Source organism: Ranitomeya imitator, chromosome 1 (genome assembly GCF_032444005.1).
Source record: "Ranitomeya imitator isolate aRanImi1 chromosome 1, aRanImi1.pri, whole genome shotgun sequence".
Lineage (NCBI taxonomy): Eukaryota > Metazoa > Chordata > Amphibia > Anura > Dendrobatidae > Ranitomeya > Ranitomeya imitator.
The window spans coordinates 893614271-893634993 of NC_091282.1; the positions used below are offsets into that span (position 1 = coordinate 893614271).

A 20723-nucleotide genomic window follows, 5' to 3' on the forward strand; every position below is an offset into this window, starting at 1 on the left:
CTCTGTGTTTCTTGTTGGAGGCTGTTCTCAGGGTCTTCCGTACAGCTTTACATTCTCTGTCAAACCAGCCATTGACCTGTGTTTCTTTTGGTCTCTTGTAGTCGACTTTTTTAAGGTCAGACAGTCTGGCCATTGCGTAGAATATATTGTTGAGGTCCTTTGCTGCTTGGTTCACTCCCTCTGGGTTTGGCATGTACTCAAGGTTGTAGAAGTGGTGGAGCATCCGCTGTATTTCAGGTCTGCTGGAAGCTTCTTTATATCTTAGTGCCGACATTTTGGACCATTTATAGGATGGAGGCCAGGTGAAGAGGCCGCTCTGCTGTGGCTTCTGAGTGGATGGTTTCTCTGTAGATTTTATGTACAGAAGAAGTTGGCTGTGGTCTGACAGGTGCGTTTGTGGGGTGACTATGAAGGCGCTGACATCTGCCAGGTTCAGGTCTGTAATGGCGTAATCAACTACACTCCTCCCTACATGGGAGTTTAGTGTATACCTTCCTAAGGAGTCACCCTTGCTTCGTCCATTAAGGATATGAAGTCCTAAACTTTTACATACGTTCAGGAGCTTTCTGCCACTTTTGTTGACTGTACTGTCATAGCTGTTTCTCTCAGTGTGTACAGGGTCTTGGCCGTCATTCTCTGCTCCAAGTATGTAGATGTTTCCATCCGTGGTCAGGAAGTCTCTCTCTCTCCCTGTTCTTGCATTGAGGTCTCCAAAGATGAGAACTTTGCCCAGGGCCTGATAATGGGCGGCTTCTCTTTGTAAGATCTCGAAGCAGTCTGGATTGAAGTAGGGGGACTCTGGCGGTGGTATATAAGTGGCACAGAGGTGGACATCAGACTGGCAGGTGAGGATGGAGCTGCTGATTCTGATCCATATGTGGCTGTCTCCTTTCTTCACCGGTTTGATGTACTGGTGGAGCTCCTCTTTATACCAGATCGCTACTCCTCCTGAGCCCTGGCCCTGTTTGATGTTTTTATTTTTCTGGGCATGGACCAAGAATTCCTTGTATCCAATAGGCACCAGGGATTCGTTTTCGGCTCTGGTCCATGTTTCCAGGAGGATCTGAATGTCTATATTTTTCATACTTTGTATAAAATCAGGGTCCTTTGTTTTAGATCCAAAGGTTGAGGCGTTGAGACCCTGGATATTCCAGCTGCTGATTGTAAGTGAAGACATTCTTCTGTGTGGTTTGTGTGTATATATCTATCCCATATCTATCTATCTATCTATCTATCTATCTATCCCATATCTATCTATCCCATATCTATCTGTCCCATATCTATCTATCCCATATCTATCTATCTATCCCATATCTATCTATCTATCCCATATCTATCTATCTATCCCATATCTATCTATCTATCTATCTATCTATCTATCTATCTATCTATCTATCTATCTATCCATCCATCACATATCTATCTATCCCATATCTATCTATCTATCTATCCCATATCTATCTATCTATCTATCTATCTATCTATCTATCTATCCCATATCTATCTGTCCCATATCTATCTATCCCATATCTATCTATCTATCCCATATCTATCTATCTATCCCATATCTATCTGTCCCATATCTATCTATCCCATATCTATCTATCTATCCCATATCTATCTATCTATCCCATATCTATCTATCTATCCCATATCTATCTATCTATCTATCTATCTATCCATCCATCACATATCTATCTATCCCATATCTATCTATCTATCTATCCCATATCTATCTATCTATCTATCCCATATCTATCTATCCCATATCTATCTATCCCATATCTATCTATCTATCCCATATCTATCTATCTATCTATCTATCTATCTATCTATCTATCTATCTATCTATCTATCTATCCCATATCTATCTATCTATCCCATATCTATCTATCTATCTATCTATCCCATATCTATCTATCTATCTATCCCATATCTATCTATCCCATATCTATCTATCTATCTCATATCTATCTATCTATCCCATATCTATCTATCCCATATCTATCTATCCCATATCTATCTATCCCATATCTATCTATCTATCTATCTATCTATCTATCTATCTATCTATCTATCCCATATCTATCTATCTATCCCATATCTATCTATCTATCTATCTATCTATCTATCTATCCCATATCTATCTATCCCATATCTATCTATCTATCCCATATCTATCTATCCCATATCTATCTATCTATCCCATATCTATCTATCTATCCCATATCTATCTATCTATCCCATATCTATCTATCTATCTATCCATCACATATCTATCTTTCCCCTCTATCTATCTATCTATCTATCTATCTATCTATCTATCTATCTATCTATCTATCTATCTATCTATCCCATATCTATCTATCTATCCCATATCTATCTATCTATCTATCCCATATCTATCTATCTATCTATCTATCTATCTATCTATCTATCTATCTATCTATCTATCTATCTATCTATCTATCTATCCATCACATATCTATCTTTCCCCTCTATCTATCTATCTATCTATCTATCTATCTATCTATCTATCTATCTATCTATCTATCTATCTATCTACACTGAAATGACCTTACTGCATTACATGTGTATAATGCTATCTACAATGACTGTTTCCATGCAGTTGGCCTGTCAATCAGCCTATCTTGTAGCATTTAGAACTAAGCACTGTCCTATACTTAAGCACACTTCTGGCATTTCTCAGAGACAGCTTTATTGCACGTCAGTCAGCCCTAGTACAGCCATGAAGCCAGGTATGAGCACATAGAATGGTATGAGAAATATTTGATGAAATGACGCTCACCACTTTATAAGTGAAGCACCTTACAGACTTACAGATGTGGTCGAGCTGAGTTGGCACAAGTATTCACCATAACACAATGTCTTACTGTGGGCTTGCATAGTTCTGCGGGTAGACTTATTGCTTCATTTTGAGAGCTTGAGGCACTAACAATGGGCCCCTAGAGATCAGCCTGGCCATGGACATGAGATTTTTTTCTCCAAACACACCCCTGTTGTTGGAGCCCATAAGCATTGTTGTGGTCTGATCATGGGAAACTGAGATCGGAGAGGTTTAATTTTTACCTGTATAAATATTTGTGTACATAAGATAAGCGTCACTGCATATGCCGAATTTGGCAGCAGCTTATTTCCCTACCTCCAGAGAAGTAACCTTCCTATTCATTGGTGCCTAACAAGCACTTTTCTAGGAAAGCCATTTGGGCTGACGCCTGTGAAGAATATGCTCATCTGTGTCACTTCTGTATATACTGTTATACACGCTATACACCTCCATGTAGGTCTCATGTCTGACTGCACACAGCACTGTTTTTACAAGTTTCTGCATATTTTACTTCATTTACGTGTGTTAACGGAGAAATGCAACACTTGACTAGCAAGTTTCCAAACTTAAAAGACATATCTGCTAACACAGGGGTCCCCAACTCCAGTCCTCAAGGCCCACCAACATGTCATGTTTTCAGGATTTCCTTAGTCTTGCCCAGGTAATAATTGCATCACCTGTGCAATGCAAAGGAAATCCTGAAAACATGACCTGTTGGTGGGCCTTGAGGACTGGAGTTGGGGACCCCTGTAACACATACCATTTTGTAGATATGTCATCACATACACCTGCTCATTGGCAGGCATAGAAAGACATGGACAATGCAGATCTAGCTGTAACAACAACTACTGACAGTAAATTGTCATCATTCCGACAGTTATAAATAAGATGACAAAATGACAAGAATAAAATTAGTTAAAAAATGGATCGCACTCGGACCAATGTTATTAATTGGGGCAGTGCAGATGAATGATTTTTTCATTGACCAAATCTGTGTATAAAAATAAACGCAGCATGCATGATTTTACTCCAGAAATCGGATGAGACTCACACATTCAAGTCTATGGGTGAGAGAAAAAAAATCGGATGTCACACGAAGACACAGAAAAGCATCCAATATTTACGGGTACATTGCAATTCTGTGAAATAGGAAACTGTAAATGGTCCTGTAAATTATTAAAATGATTAATAGATTCGGAGTAAAAAAAGAGCAAAAACGGATTGGACGAGTGAGAAAAAAATTGGGCCACTTTTCTGGATGATAATGGGAACAATTTTTTTATACTGTTGTATGACCCTAGCCTGACTGGACCTTTAAGTGGAAAAACAAAAATCACATTTATAAATAGTGTAATTAGCAAGTGGCAAGAGGCCTTGATTACAAATGCTTTATACTAGCTAGAAACAGCATGAAAAACTAAGTGTTACCAATATGTAAATCAATAGAAACAGCAACAACAGAAGCACAAGCAAAATTACAGTATAACAATAATATAAAGCAAACAACTAATAATAATAGTAAATGTACCAACAACTAAACAGTAATAATAATAATAGTCATAGAATGAACAACTAAATAACAATATAATAGTAGTAATAGTACGAACAACTAAATAACAATATAATAGTAGTAATAGTACGAACAACTAAATAACAATATAATAGTAGTAATAGTACCAACAGTTAAATAACAATAGTAATTGTAGTAATAGAATCAACAACTATTATATATATATTAATAATAATAGTATATATATATATATATATATATATATATATATATATATATATATTGTAGGACTAGTACCAACAACAAAATAATAATAATAATAATAATAATAATATTTATGCTAGAACCTAAATATCTAGTATGGGTTAATTTAGTCATTTTAGACTCATGATAAGGCCACCTATCTCACTAGAAAACCATATTCCACATATTTGGCAGGGAAGAGTACCCATTAGTGTTATCTCAGTCAGATTGCTTCCATGAAATATCTAGTCGTCAAGCTCATCCACTTTTTAATTAGGATCTATCGTTATCCATCATACATGCGTTATCCATTTCCTTACCATTTTTACAGTGTCCCATGGGTAACGTGCCTTAGGCTTGCAATGATTGTGGGAAAAGGCACCCGAAGATGCAGCCTCCAAGCTATAGCACAGCAGTGATTGAGGCGTATTCAACAGTAAAAATCCCCAAGCAGCTCTTTTTGTACAAAGCGTATGAGAACCACAACCTCCGTTCCAATGTATCCTTCAACATGGACAAGCAGAAAGGACCCAACAAGAGCTCAGGACTTGTATCTCTCCCAAGACCTTGTGGTGAAGACTTTCCCCTTCCTAGTTGAGACTGCATAGCCAGTACTTTGTCACAAGTGAATGATTTTCTCCTCCTCCCCCTCTCCTCCACATCACTCTTCCACAACCAGGTAATCCCACAAGGAGGCTGGCCCTGATAGGCTGGGACTCAAGAGAAATCAATTTGCATCACAATGGAGATGAAGGCCCTTGTAACATTGGAAAATGGAATTTGGCACTGAAAAGTCAGGAGCTTCCCTCCCCCTTCTGCTGCTTATTGCCTGCATGATTTTCACCCAGAGTAGTAGTTACAGGAGGAAAGGTGGCATTGTAAGAAGAAATACCGACCAGGGCATCTATTAGAATGTCCAGTCAGGGCCTACAAGAAGTCAGGAAGCAGCTGCCGGAGGTAAAAAGTTCATGAAGGGAAAATAAACAATTCACTTCTAAGTGTCTCTAAATGAAACAGATCACATTTCCTAGTATGTTTTCTATTGCAAATCAGCAAACTGCTAAAAGCCCTAAAAAACAACAACATATGTGGAATCCGAGAAAATTCAGCCATTGACTAAATAACATCACAAAATTGTTAGCAAAACTAGCAATTTTCAAATTTTGAATGATTATCTCTTTAATCCAGATAGTTGCACCATAGAAATACATTAATACCGTATATACTCGAGTATAAGCCGAGATTTTCAGCTCACTTTTTTGGGCTGAAAGTAACCCTCTCGGCTTATACTCGAGTCATACTCAGGGGTCGGCAAGGGAGGTGGAGCGGAGCTGTTTAATAATACTCACCTGCTCATGGTGCGGTCCCTGGTTCCCTGGCGCCGGCAGCTTCTCTGCAGTGACGTTCAGGTCAGAGGGCGCGGTGACTTGATTAGTGCGTGCCGCCCTCTGCCTGAACGTCAGTGCAGAGGGCGGGGAAGACACAGCGGCGGTCGGCGGTGGAACGCAGACCAGGTGAATATAGCAAGTGCCGGGGGCCTGAGAGGTGAGTATGTCATTTTTTATTTTTTTAATCGCAGCAACAGCAAATGGGGCAAATGTCTGTATGGAGCATCTTATGGGGCCATGTGCAGCATTATATGTGGCAAATATCTGTATGGAGCATCTTATGGGGCCATGTGCAGCATTATATGGGGCAAATATCTGTATGGAGCATCTTATGGGGCCATGTGCAGCATTATATGGGGCAATTATCAGTATGGAGCATCTTATGGGGCCATGTGCAGCATTATATGGGGCAAATATCTGTATGGAGCATCTTATGGGGCCATGTGCAGCATTATATGGGGCAAATATCTGTATGGAGCATCTTATGGGGCCATGTGCAGCATTATATGGGGCAAATATCTGTATGGAGCATCTTATGGGGCCATGTGCAGCGTTATATGGGGCAAATATCTGTATGGGGCCATGTGCAGTATTATATGGAGCAAATATCTCTATGAAGCATCTTATGGGGCCATGTGCAGCATTATATGGGGCAAATATCTGTATGGAGCATCTTATGGGGCCATAATCCACATTTGTGGAGCATTATATGGGGCAAATGTGTCTATGGAGCATCTCATGGGGCCATAATAAACATTTGTGCAGCATTGTATGGGGCATACTTTAACATGGAGCATCTTATGGAGCCCATCATAAACTGTATGGAGCATTATATGGGGTCTATTTTGTATGGAGCATCTTATTGGGCCATCATGAACTGTATGGAGCATTATATGGGGCTCCTGATTCAATATGGATATTCAAAAACACTTAAACTACTGATGTCTCAATTACTTTTACTTTTATTGGTATCTATTTTTATTTTTGAAATTTACCGGTAGCTGCTGCATTTTCCACCTTAGACTTATACTCGAGTCATTAAGTTTTCCCAGTTTTTTGTGGCAAAATTAGGGGGGTCGGCTTATACTCGGGTCGGCTTATACTCGAGTATATACGGTAAATAACATTTCCCACATGTCGGCTTTACATCAGCACCATTTGTAAAATGTTCTTTTATTTTTAGAGCATTTTAGGAGGTTTAAAAATGTAGCAGTAATTTTTCATTTTTTCAAGGAAATGTACAAAATTATTTTTTTACGGGCCTATCCAGGTTTGAAGTGAATTTGGCAGTCCTATATATTGTCAACCCCCCAAAAGTGATACCATTTTTAAAACAGCACCCCTCGACATATTGTAAACTGCTTCAGATGCTTTTCAGGAATTAATGCAAAGTGACATGACAGGAATGAAAAAGTGTATTTTTACCACCTAAATGTCAATAACTGTTGAACAGGCCAGTGTAGCGGCAGACTCTAAGGGTACCGTCACACTATAACATTTCGATCGCTACGATGGTACGATTCGTGACGTTCCAGCGATATCGTTACGATATCGCTGTGTCTGACACGCAGCAGCGATCAGGGATCCTGCTGAGAATCGTACGTCGTAGCAGATCGTTTAGAACTTTCTTTCATCGCTGGATCTCCCGCTGTCATCGCTAGATCGGTGTGTGTGACACCGATCTAGTGATCTAGCGATGCGATCCAGCGATGCGTTCGCTTGTAACCAGGGTAAACATCGGGTAACTAAGCGCAGGACCGCGCTTAGTTACCCGATGTTTACCCTGGTTACAAGCGTTAAACTAAAAAAAAACAAACAGCACATACTTTCATTCTGGTGTCCGTCAGGTCCCTTGCAGTCTGCTTTCAGCACTGTGACTGCCGGCCGTAAAGTGAAAGCAGAGCACAGCGGCTGTGCTTTCACTTTCACTTTACGGCCGGCAGTCACAGTGCGGGAAGCAGAGACTGCAAGGGACCTGACGGACACCAGAATGTAAGTATGTGCTGTTTGTTTTTTTTTAGTTTAACGCTTGTAACCAGGGTAAACATCGGGTAACTAAGCGCGGTCCTGCGCTTAGTTACCCGATGTTTACCCTGGTTACCCAGGGACCTCGGCATCTTGGTCGCTGGAGAGCGGTCTGTGTGACAGCTCCCCAGCGACCACACTACGATTTACCTACGATCATGGCCAGGTCATATCGCTGGTCGTGATCGTAGGTAAATCGTATAGTGTGACGGTACCCTAAGGCGAATATTTGGTTGTGAATTGTCATGGCAATCATCAGGACCACACAATCATGATCTCAGGGTGTCGATGTAGATAAAGAAGAAGCCCTCACACTCTGTTAACCATTTATTTGATGTAGTCACTATTCACAGCAACATCTAAGGGGTTGAACAGATATAGATGATGCCGACACTGATTGTCGCTGATGCAGCAAGTTGTCGGCTATAGTGTACAGCTGACAGCTGCTGGATTGTCACCTGTATGAGGAGGCTATTCTCTTATATCTCAGGTCAGTAAAAAGACATATTGGCTGTCATTAAGGGGATAATGCATTGGTTCTTGTAGAGCAGGGGTGGGGATTCTTTTTTCTACTAAGGGCCATTTGGATATTTAAGCCATCCTTCGGGGGCCATACAAATTGACACTGACACCACCCACAAAGTACGTGGCACTGGTGTCAGGGTGCATGTGCTCACAGAGAAAGAAGAAATTAATGGGAAGGTCCCAGCACTGTGGTCCCCAGGCATCTGCTCGGGGGATCGGATAAAGGATCTAAGGGGCCGTGGGCTTGAGGTTCCCCACTGCTGTTGTAGAGATTCATGGATTGGTTCATAGAGGATCGATCTTGAGTTTTTCACTTTGTGATTTTATTTGGGAGAATTGTAAAAAAGAACCTTGCCCTGTGCCAGTTCACATACTGCTGAAGCATCAGAGAGCAGACTAATGATGTTCTGCGCGACCGCATGGGCTTCTTCATAATGCTCTGCAGCTTTATTCCATCACATGGTCTATCTCAGCTCTCTCACACTATTTTCTTCCCCACTTCACACCTATGGACAGCAGTGTTTGGAGTTCCACATTCCTACTCTTTGTTTTTCTTTGATACCATCTCTGGGACCAGAACTCAACAAGTCCCAGAGGAACACAATCTATCTCTTTTTCTCTGTCTTTATTTCTCTCTCTAAGGGTACCGTCACACAGTGGCATTTTGATCACTACGACGGCACGATCCGTGACGCTCCAGCATCGTAACAATATCGCTCCAGCGTCATAGACTGCTGTCACACTTTGCAATGTACGACGCTGGAGCGATAATTTCATGACGTATGTGCGATGTAGAAGCCGTTGGTTACTATGCGCACATCGTATACAATATCGTGCACACCTTTGTTACACCATGCGATCATGCCGCCACAGCGGGACACTAGACGACGAAAGAAAGTTTCAAACGATCTGCTATGACGTACGATTCTCAGCGGGGTCCCTGATCGCAGGAGCGTGTCAGACACAGCGAGATCGCTGGAACGTCACGGATATATCGCTGGAACGTCACAAATCGTGCTGTCGTAGCGATCAAAATGCCACTGTGTGACGGTACCCTAAGGCTACGGTCACCCATTCAGTGTTTGGTGAGTTTTTTTACCTCAGTATTTGCAAGACAAAACCAGGAGTGAATCAATCAGTGGAAAAAAATAATAGAAACACGTCACCACTTCTGGATTTTTCACCCACTCCTGGTTTTAGGTTAGAAATACTGATATGAAATACTGACCAAATGCTACAGTGTGAATGTGGCCTAAGGGTTCACTCACACTTGTGTAGAAACCATCGGTCCCTTTCTCACCCAGAGAGTGGGACAATTTTTTTCTCATTTGTCATCCATGTGCTGTCATTATACAATCCTTTTTTTTTTTAACTCATCAGCTATCATACTTGTACAGGGCCATCGTCAGATTCCTATGCTACAGAATTGTAATGTATCCGTAAAAACCTAATGACATACTGGACCATCCATATGACATGCGATTTTTTTCTTGCAATGTCCGATTAAGAAGTGAAATCACAGGATGCAAAAATACACAGAGCTGCCCGGCCTCATTGAATAACATTGGTCTGAGTGCAGTCAGATTTTTTATTGGATTGGACTTGTCCATTTTATAAGCAAGTGTGAGCAAACCCTAAGAAAAAGTTAAGATGGTCTCCAAATCTTGACCAGTCATATTGTTAAGTTTGCTCCTTTGATATTTAACCCCTTTCTGACCTCGGACGGGATAGTACGTCTGAGGTCAGAAGCCCCGCTTTGATGCGGGCTCCGACGGTGAGGCCGCACCAAAGCCGGGACATGTCAGCTGTTTTGAACAGCTGACATGTGCCCGTAATAGGCGCGAGCAGAATCGCGATCTGCCCGCGCCTATTAACTAATTAAATGCCGCTGTCAAACGCAGACAGCGGCATTTAACTACCGCATCCGGCCGGGCGGCCGGAAATTACTTCATCACCGACCCCCGTCACATGATCGGAGGTCGGCGATGCTTCTCCATTGTAACCATAGAGGTCCTTGAGACCTCTATGGTTACTGATCGCCGGTAGCTGTGAGCGCCACCCTGTGGTCAGCGCTCACAGCACACCTGCAATTCTGCTACATAGCAGCGAACAGCAGATCGCTGCTATGTAGCAGAGGCGATCGTGCTGTGCCTGCTTCTAGCCTCCCATGGAGGCTATTGAAGCATGGCAAAAGTAAAAAAAAAAAGTTAAAAAAAATGTGAAAAAAATAAAAAAAATATAAAAGTTTAAATCACCCCCCTTTTGCCCCAATCAAAATAAATCAATAAAATAAAAATCAAATCTACACATATTTGGTATTGCCGCTCTCAGAATCACCCGATCTATCAATTAAAAAAAGCATTAACCTGATCGCTAAACAGCGTAGCGAGAAAAAAATTAGAAACGCCAGAATTATTTTTTTTTGGTCGCCGCGACATTGCATTAAAATGCAATAACGGGCGATCAAAAGAACGTATCTGCACCAAAATGCTATCATTAAAAACGTCATCTCGGCATGCAAAAAATAAGCCCTCAACCGACCCCAGATCATGAAAAATAGAGACGCTACGAGTATCGGAAAATGGCGCAATGTTAGGTGTCTATGAACTCGTACTGACTTGGAGAATCATAATGTCAGGTCAGTTTTAGCAGAGAAAATTGCGCAGGAGCCCACGCCAATTATTTCCGGGATTTAACCCTTTAATTTAATAGCTAGAGACCCCAAATTTGACACAAAGACACTTCTTACAATACTAAAGAGGAATATGTAATAAAAGAAGGGATATGAGATGGTTTACTGTATGTAAACCATATCTCATATCCTGTCGGGTTTGTGAAGGAGATAGGAAAAGCCGGCAATTGAATTACCGGCTTTTCTACTGTCTAGCACTGAATTAAATATATACAGTTAGGGCCAGAAATATTTGGACAGTGACACAAGTTTTGTTATTTTAGCTGTTTACAAAAACATGTTCAGAAATACAATTATATATATAATATGGGCTGAAAGTGCACACTCCCAGCTGCAATATGATAGTTTCCACATCCAAATCAGAGAAAGGGTTTAGGAATCATAGCTCTGTAATGCATAGCGTCCTCTTTTTCATGGGACCAAAAGTAATTGGACAATGGACTCTAAGGGCTGCAATTAACTCTGAAGGCGTCTCCCTCGTTAACCTGTAATCAATGAAGTAGTTAAAAGGTCAGGGGTGGATTCCAGGTGTGTGGTTTTGCATTTGGAAGCTGTTGCTGTGAGCAGACAACATGCGGTCAAAGGAACTCTCAATTGAGGTGAAGCAGAACATCCTGAGGCTGAAAAAAAAGAAAAAATCCATCAGAGAGATAGCAGACATGCTTGACGTAGCAAAATCAACAGTTGGGTACATTCTGAGAAAAAAGGAATTGACTGGTGAGCTTGGGAACTCAAAAAGGCCTGGGCGTCCACGGATGACAAAAGTGGTGGATGATCGCCGCATACTTAATTTGGTGAAGAAGAACCCGTTCACAACATCAACTGAAGTCCAGAACACTCTCAGTGAAGTAGGTGTATCTGTCTCTAAGTCAACAGTAAAGAGAAAACTCCATGACAGTAAATACAAAGGGTTCACATCTAGATGCAAACCATTCATCAATAACAAAAATAGACAGGCCAGAGTTAAATTTGCAGAAAAACACCTCAAGAAGCCAGCTCAGTTCTGGAAAAGTATTCTATGGACAGATGAGACAAAGATCAACCTGTACCAGAATGATGGGAAGAAAAAAGTTTGGAGAAGAAAGGGAACGGCACATGATCCAAGGCACACCACATCCTCTGTAAAACATGGTGGAGGCAACGTGATGGCATGGGCATGCATGGCTTTCAATGGCACTGGGTCACTTGTGTTTATTGATGACATAAGGGCAGACAAGAGTAGCCGGATGAATTCTGAAGTGTACCGGGATATACTTTCAGCCCAGATTCAGCCAAATGCTGCAAAGTTGATTGGACGGCGCTTCATAGTACAGATGGACAATGACCCCAAGCATACAGCCAAAGCTACCCAGGAGTTCATGAGTGCCAAAAAGTGGAACATTCTGCAATGGCCAAGTCAATCTCCAGATCTAAACCCAATTGAGCATGCATTTCACTTGCTCAAATCCAGACTTAAGACGGAAAGACCCACAAACAAGCAAGACCTGAAGGCTGCGGCTGTAAAGGCCTGGCAAAGCATTATGAAGGAGGAAACCCAGCGTTTGGTGATGTCCATGGGTTCCAGACTTAAGGCAGTGATTGCCTCCAAAGGATTTGCAACAAAATATTGAAAATAAAAATATTTTGTTTGGGTTATGTTTATTTGTCCAATTACCTTTGACCTCCTAAAATGTGGAGTGTTTGTAAAGAAATGTGTACAATTCCTACATTTTCTATCAGATATTTTTGTTCAACCCTTCAAATTAAACGTTACAATCTGCACTTGAATTCTGTTGTAGAGGTTTCATTTCAAATCCAATGTGGTGGCATGCAGAGCCCAACTCGCGAAAATTGTGTCACTGTCCAAATATTTCTGGCCCTAACTGTATATACCTATTCTATGTGTACACATTTATTCTACCTATTCTATTCTATTCTGTCAGTGTGATTTTACTGTACACCGTGCTGAATTGCCGGCTTTTCTATAGAACACCGGTGCGTATTTCTCGCAAGTCACACTGATGGTCCGTGTGTAATCCGATTTTTTTCTCACCCCCATAGACTTTCATTGGCGATTCTCGGCTGAGATACGCTGACAATCGCAGCATGCTACGATTTCACTCAGATCTTGAATACGGCCGAGAAAACAACAGATAATAGGAGCTGCCCCATTGATTTACATTGAGCTGAGTGCTATGCGATTTTTTATCGTATTGCACTCGGCCGTATTACGGTCTAGTGTGACTCCGGCCTTAGTGGTGGATCTTGTGTTATCAGCTACATTTAGAGGTGTTACCTGTCATTGTAACTCTGCCTAATAATATGGAGCCTTGCTGAAAACTCTTTAAGAAAGGACAGTACATTCGAGTTAAAAAAAAGCCCCAGTGGCCAGTGTAGAACTTTAAAAGATTATTATTATTTTTTTAAATAAAGATAGGGACAGGAAAAAAGCAACATCGATGACATTTTTTTGAAAATACATGTAACACAAAAACCTTGATCAAACAATAAATCCTTTTATATAATAAGTCATTTTACATAAGAAGGTATTCTAATCTCAGATGATATGGTTGTGGACATTGACCTTCAATGTGATTAGACAAGCTGTTGGTGAAAAGCTTTTTGGATACTACAAATGAAAACTTGGAAATCTTTGACTGTTTGGTTAAAGCAATATAGTAATTCAAACAATAACACTAAGTATAGACATTTCATGACAACTCATACGTACTGGGCTATCATTACCTAAGAATCCCTGTTTTGGGGCAATAATGCAATAACATTATACAAACTGTGCCGGGCCTTTTCCGAGGAGCATTATGTATAGTAAAGCATATTTTGAGAATGTACATGTTAATAGGAAAGTCTATTTGTCAACCAACCAGTTTTTTTAACTATACTTCTAGGCCTTCAGGGTTAGCGCCAGTAAATGCCATTGACATAGTTAAGGATGTCATACAATGTGAACTCAAAGGACAAATCACAACAATTTAAAAGGATTTAGTGTCACATCAGGATAAGTACTTCAGGGTAAGAAAGAAGCTCTAGGCAGCCCATGAGAAGCTCCTAGGACTCCCAGGCACTAATACAACCGCTTCAATGTCTATTACTACTCTTCCTCATACATCTCGTTAATGCTCATTTGGATTTGTCACAGCCACATCCACTGAAGAGATGGGTGCTGGCAAATACCCCATTAGATTGCTTGTATGATTCAGAGTGATAATTCAGCAACCTTGAACAAAAAGCCTAGACAACAGTAGAAAGAGTGATGTCAGCTTCTGGGCTTCTCCAGTAATGGCCGAAAGGAAATGTCCTATCGGTAAGTTATGTAATTGACTCTCCTGTCTGTAGAGCTGCCAGACTATGTGAATTTATTTTACAGGAGTTGGCAATATGTTAGTAAATCCAAACTCAACAATAACCTAATAATGAATAAAGTAAGGAATATTTTGACTTTGCTGTGTCAACATATTAGTTAATCAATGTCAAACCTCATTATGTAGCTAGATAATTAATATGATAGAATATAATTGAATTAGAATTTGCAATTACAGTTTATAAAGGCACAGATGATTGGCCTCGGAGAGACCAAAACATCCAACACCGCGGAGACACCATCACGTGTTTCTCAACGCAGTGATTCCAGAACACTGCCCCCATCCCTTATGGGAAATATGCAGATGCAAGTAAAGAAGCTGCGGAGACACCATCACGTGTTTCTCGACGCAAGCAGTGAATAGCCAGGCCTTTCCCCGGGAAGGAACAACCACGGGAAGGGCAGCATCCTATGAAGGAAAGCCACCTATGCCAAGCATGATATCCATCCACAGACAGCTGTTTTGGGGTTTTTGCCCCTCATCAGTGTGGAGTAGGAATCTGGCTATTAGGAGCAGTGCCTAGTAAAAAGGCTATAAAGGCACAGATGATTGGCCTCGGAGAGACCAAAACATCCAACACCACGGAGACACCATCACATGTTTCTCAACGCAGTGATCCCATAAGGGATGGGGGCAGTGTTCTGGAATCACTGCGTTGAGAAACACGTGATGGTGTCTCCGCGGTGTTGGATGTTTTGGTCTCTCTGAGGCCAATCATCTGTGCCTTAATAGCCTATTTACTAGGCACTGCTCCTAATAGCCAGATTCCTACTCCACACTGATGAGGGGCAAAAACCCCGAAACAGCTGTCTGTGGATGGATACCATGCTTGGCATAGGTGGCTTTCCTTCATAGGATGCTGCCCTTCTGTTGTGAATTCTGTGGCAGAGCTCCCTCCTGTGGTCACAAGTGGTACTTCGGCTGATTCTCTCTGTGAGCTTCCGTTGGTGGAGGAGAGTGGTACTGCGGCTTCTGAGTTTCCTTCCTCAGGTGATGTGGTGAAGTTGTTAGGTGCTGCTCTATTTAACTCCACCTAGTGCTTTGATCCTGGCCTCCAGTCAATGTTCTAGTATTGGACCTGTTTCCTCCTGGATCGTTCCTGTGGCCTGCTGCTCTGCATAGCTAAGTTCCGCTTTTGCTATTTGTTTGCTGTTTTTTCTGTCCAGCTTGCTTATTTTGTTTTTTCTTGCTTGCTGGAAGCTCTGGGACGCAGAGGGTGTACCTCCGTGCCGTTAGTTTGGTACGGAGGGTCTTTTTGCCCCTTTGCGTGGTTGTTTGTAGGGTTTTGTGTTGACCGCAAAGTTACCTTTCCTATCCTCGCTCTGTTCAGAAAGTCGGGCCTCACTTTGCTAAATCTATTTCATCTCTACGTTTGTCTTTTCATCTTACTCACAGTCATTATATGTGGGGGGCTGCCTTTTCTTTTGGGGTATTTCTCTGAGGCAAGGTAGGCTTATTTTCTATCTTCAGGCTAGCTAGTTTCTCAGGCTGTGCCGAGTTGCATAGGGAGCGTTAGGCGCAATCCACGGCTGCCTCTAGTGTGTGTTGGAGAGGATTAGGGATTGCGGTCAGCAGAGTTCCCACGTCTCAGAGCTCGTTCTATGTTTTTGGGTTATTGTCAGGTCACTGTATGTGCTCTGACTTCTATGTCCATTGTGGAACTGAATTACCAGATCATGACACCCTTCCCGTGGTTGTTCCTTCCCGGGGAAAGGCCTGGCTATTCACTGTTTGCGTCGAGAAAAACGTGATGGTGTCTCCACAGTTTCTTTACTTGCATCTGCATATTTCCCATAAGGGATGGGGGCAGTGTTCTGGAATCACTGCGTTGAGAAACACGTGATGGTGTCTCCGCGGTGTTGGATGTTTTGGTCTCTCCGAGGCCAATCATCTGTGCCTTTATAGCCTTTTTACTAGGCACTGCTCCTAATAGCCAGATTCCTACTCCACACTGATGAGGGGCAAAAACCCCGAAACAGCTGTCTGTGGATGGATACCATGCTTGGCATAGGTGGCTTTCATTCATAGGATGCTGCCCTTCCCGTGGTTGTTCCTTCCCGGGGAAAGGCCTGGCTATTCACTGCTTGCATTGAGAAACACGTGATGGTGTCTCCGCAGCTTCTTTACTTGCATCTGCATATTTCCCATAAGGGATGGGGGCAGTGTTCTGGAATCACTGCGTTGAGAAACACGTGATGGTGTGTCTGCGGTGTTGGATGTTTTGGTCTCTCCGAGGCCAATCATCTGTGCCTTTATAGCCTTTTTACTAGGCACTGCTCCTAATAGCCAGATTCCTATGCCACACTGATGAGGGGCAAAAACCCCAAAACAGCTGTCTGTGGATGGATACCATGCTTGGCATAGGTGGCTTTCCTTCATAGGATGCTGCCCTTCCCGTGGTTGTTCCTTCCCGGGGAAAGGCCTGGCTATTCACTGCTTGCGTCGAGAAACACGTGATGGTGTCTCCGCAGCTTCTTTACTTGCAATTACAGTTTATACATAAAATAGTAAAATATAGTCATGTCATGTAGTGCAATGAAAAGGATTTGTAGACCCATAATGCATAAAAAAATAATATTATGTGAGGGTAACCACTATATGAATCAAGTTCAGACTAATACCGTCACTTCCTATATATCAAATATAAAATTGAATTTCATGATTAAACAAAATAAGCTTTATTTCAAAAATCACACACTGAGAGGCAAACAAGCCCCTAAAAAGAGTTAGGGCAGTGTGGTTCAGACAAGATATAACTGGCATGTACAAATATGTTATAAATTATTACATCCAATATATCTAATAGACCAATACATAACCATGTTAGAATATTTATAGGGCACAGGAGTAGGTAAAAAGAGTAAAAAAGATATAATTATGCTGCTAGGTATAAGTTACCTGCACTAAGTCAGTAACAAAACAAAAAAAACCCTGTAAAGCAGCAAGCAAAAGTATGTTAACAGATATAGCTCAGAGATACAGACCATGTGCCATAATAGTAATTGGAACCACAGTGCCCTGCACGCTGAAATTAATTATGCTTAATAACATATTAACTATAATTATAATGATTATTTTATATTTATATTATCACTTAATATTGAGCGGAATTAAGTTTTCGGACATCCCCCTATATATTGTACAGCATGTGCCCCCACACAGCCACCATCTATACAGCCTAATCCCCCACACAACTTCCCTATATACAGCATGAGCTCCACACAATCATACAGCATGGGTCCCTATATTCAGGATGAGCCCCCACATAGCTTCCTATGTACAGCAAGAACACACACATAGCCTTCTAGATACTGTATTAGCCCCCACATGGCCTCCTGTATACAGTATGGGCCCCATATAGCCTCTTATATACAGCATGAGCCTCTACATAGCCTCCAACATACAGCATGAGCCCCCACACAGTCCCCTATATTCAGTATAAGACCTCACATAGCCTCATATATACAGCATGAGCTCCACACAATCATACAGTATGGGCCCTGAAACAGCCTCCCTATATTCAGGATGAGCCCCAGATAGCTTCCTATGTACAGCAAGAACACACACATAGCCTTCTAAATACTGTATTAGCCCCCACATAGCTGTAATAGGGTGCAAGGTTGAGTATGTCACCACGGAACAGACAGACCAACTGTTGGGGGGAATTTATTAACAGGGAGAATATTCTCCTCGCAGGGAGAAAACAGTAGAAAATGAACTGAATAGATAACGGTGAAAAATATGGGAGTCAAACAGTGTAACAGAATTAAGCGGGATTTCTTGAGGAAAAGAACACTTATCAGTCTGATGAGGACTTGCTTGAAGGGTCTTCTTCTCCAATGTAGGCGCCGAGAAACAGCGGCACTTGTCGTCCATCTGTTGTCCGTGGACTGAGTAGTCTCTAGGAGCCCGCTAGCTGGGGTTTCGGGAGTTAATGTGATATGCACAGGCTATGAGTCTTTAGCTTTTGCAGCACAGCCTATCCTGGGAAAACGATGCTCAGTCTATTATTAAGTCTCTTAACAGGAATCAGGGGCTCTGCACTGATACCGTGGGTACCAGGTGTCATAGTCTCTGCACGGCCAGTGTCTCGGCACGGGTGTCAAGGCGCCCCTCTCCAGTCATGGCAGAGTCCGCTTTCATGTACTCACAAGATGCAGCGCGCGGCGGCCGATGTATGGTATAGGGCTTACTGCGGCTTATGGGCCACTGTTTTCAGCCCCCTGACTGTCTCAGTCCGCGGGCCGCACTTTGCCCAGCTCTGTAGTAGACCATTCTTGAGGTGTTGTGACAGAGGCAAACATTACCCTTTTTTGAAGAAACCAATGACGTTTTAATGCAAAATTCATAACATATACATACATACAAATACACCTGCCTGCACTGACAGACTGATACATGTCTCATTTAATTTTTTCTAAAGATGTTACATTTTGTAATAATCTGAAGCCACATTGAAATTACGTTCCCCTTGGGGGTAAAAGTAACCACCCAGTAGCTCATTTACAAGTCATTGTTCATAAAGGTGACATGATGCCAAAAAGTAACAAAAAACGGGTGCAACAATTACTCACAAATGCTTTGAGTTGTGACACCTTTGGAAACCAAGAAAACTCCCATGTCTGCAGGACACAGAACACAGCAGCCGTCCAACTACTAAAGCTGACAACAAACACAGAGCTTTAATTCACTAACCAATAAATGTAATTTAGTGAACTAGTTATTCTCCTTAGCTACTTTTTTTTATCAAAGCAAACAGTGGAAATATTTGTCAGAATTTATGGTTCCTCTGGGGTTTTGAGGTTAGGGCAGCATTTAAACCAAAATTTAATGGAGCAGAATAACTTGTTATGTGAAAGATAGTTTTTCACCATCTGTAATTTGGTTTTAAAATTTTTTGATACTTTTAGACATTTCTCTGAAGTAGCCGCTATTTCTTCAATAGCACACACAAATGTCTACTATCGGATCATTGTGCTTTTCTGACATTGTGTGGTGTGGTTTAAGGTAATTAAGGCTTTATGGTTTTCCCCACCATTATAGTTCTCTGAGAGCAATGAGCAGTGGAGTATCCAGGGGGCTACAAGTTCTGCCTTGGCCAATGGGTTTTGGAACAGAGCTTTGGCAGTAAGCTGGATCTATGCCTGGGTAAATGAAAATCTAGCTACAGCTTTTCCACTCACAGCAACAACCATAATCCATTGGAAGGTGCTTGGTCTCCAGCCCATCTTTATTATAGTCAGAGGCTCACTGATATCAGCAGAGATCGTAGAAGTCAGACTTCAACTGATAGTTTTAATAACAAAATCTATCTTACTATAAATAATAATCATTTTTATTTATGTAGCCCCAACATATTCAGCAGCACTTTTACAATTAAGCAACTACATGTACAGACTAAAAAAAATAAAATGTAACACATTTCAACAGTTCCAAATAAATGTATTTTTAATAAAGAAATTATATTCTAAATATAATTATGAATATATTTGTAATACAATCTTGCCTTGCGCAGGCGTGTACTATGGAGGACAGAGAATGAACTTCAATCCAATATTGCAGCCAGCATGCAGCCAGCGGGTAAGGAAAGGGTGAATCAAACACCCCAAAACCCCGCCTCCATGGCTGAAGATTGTTCCCTCCAAATTCAGGTGACAGTGTCCCTTTAAACTTTTTTTTAATACATTGGAATCTACTGTGAACATGATGATGGTTGCTCATTTGGCCAAGAATGACTGTATATCAACTTCTTTCAAGCAAACATGGATTCTTTAATTGACACTTGGGGCTGATCTCATACATGTTATACTGTTGATCATCCTGCTAAAATTGATCAATGTTAACAACATGTATATACAGCTCTGGCAAAAATTAAGAGACCACTGCACAATGTTCAGTTTGTCTGATTTTTCTCTTTACAGGTATATTTTTGAGCAAAATGTAAATTGTTCTTTTAGACTATAAACTTCTGACATGTCCCCAAATTTCCAAGCAATAAATTTTGTATTTTTTTCTCACAAATGTAAAGCTGCAGTAGCATCGTACGCAGTGAAGAAGCAGTGACCCACAAATTCAAACACAAAAGTCTCTTTTAATGTGTTTCTTCACAGCATTAAAGTCCACTTCACAAAAA

At 41.4% G+C, this 20723-nt stretch overlaps 1 protein-coding gene across 3 annotated transcripts in view; it reads right to left on the reverse strand.

The window, feature by feature from the left end:
* SHROOM3 (shroom family member 3) overlaps window positions 1-20723 on the reverse strand; it is a 363566-nt gene that overhangs the window by 139084 nt on the left and 203759 nt on the right. The window contains exon 1 of one of the 3 annotated variants that reach the window (XM_069743234.1): window positions 4922-5290. The exons of the other annotated variants lie outside the window; for them this stretch is intronic. The gene's annotated coding sequence lies outside the window, so the exon portion shown is untranslated. Of the gene's footprint in view, window positions 1-4921; window positions 5291-20723 lie in introns of those variants that run through there. 3 annotated transcript variants of the gene reach the window in all.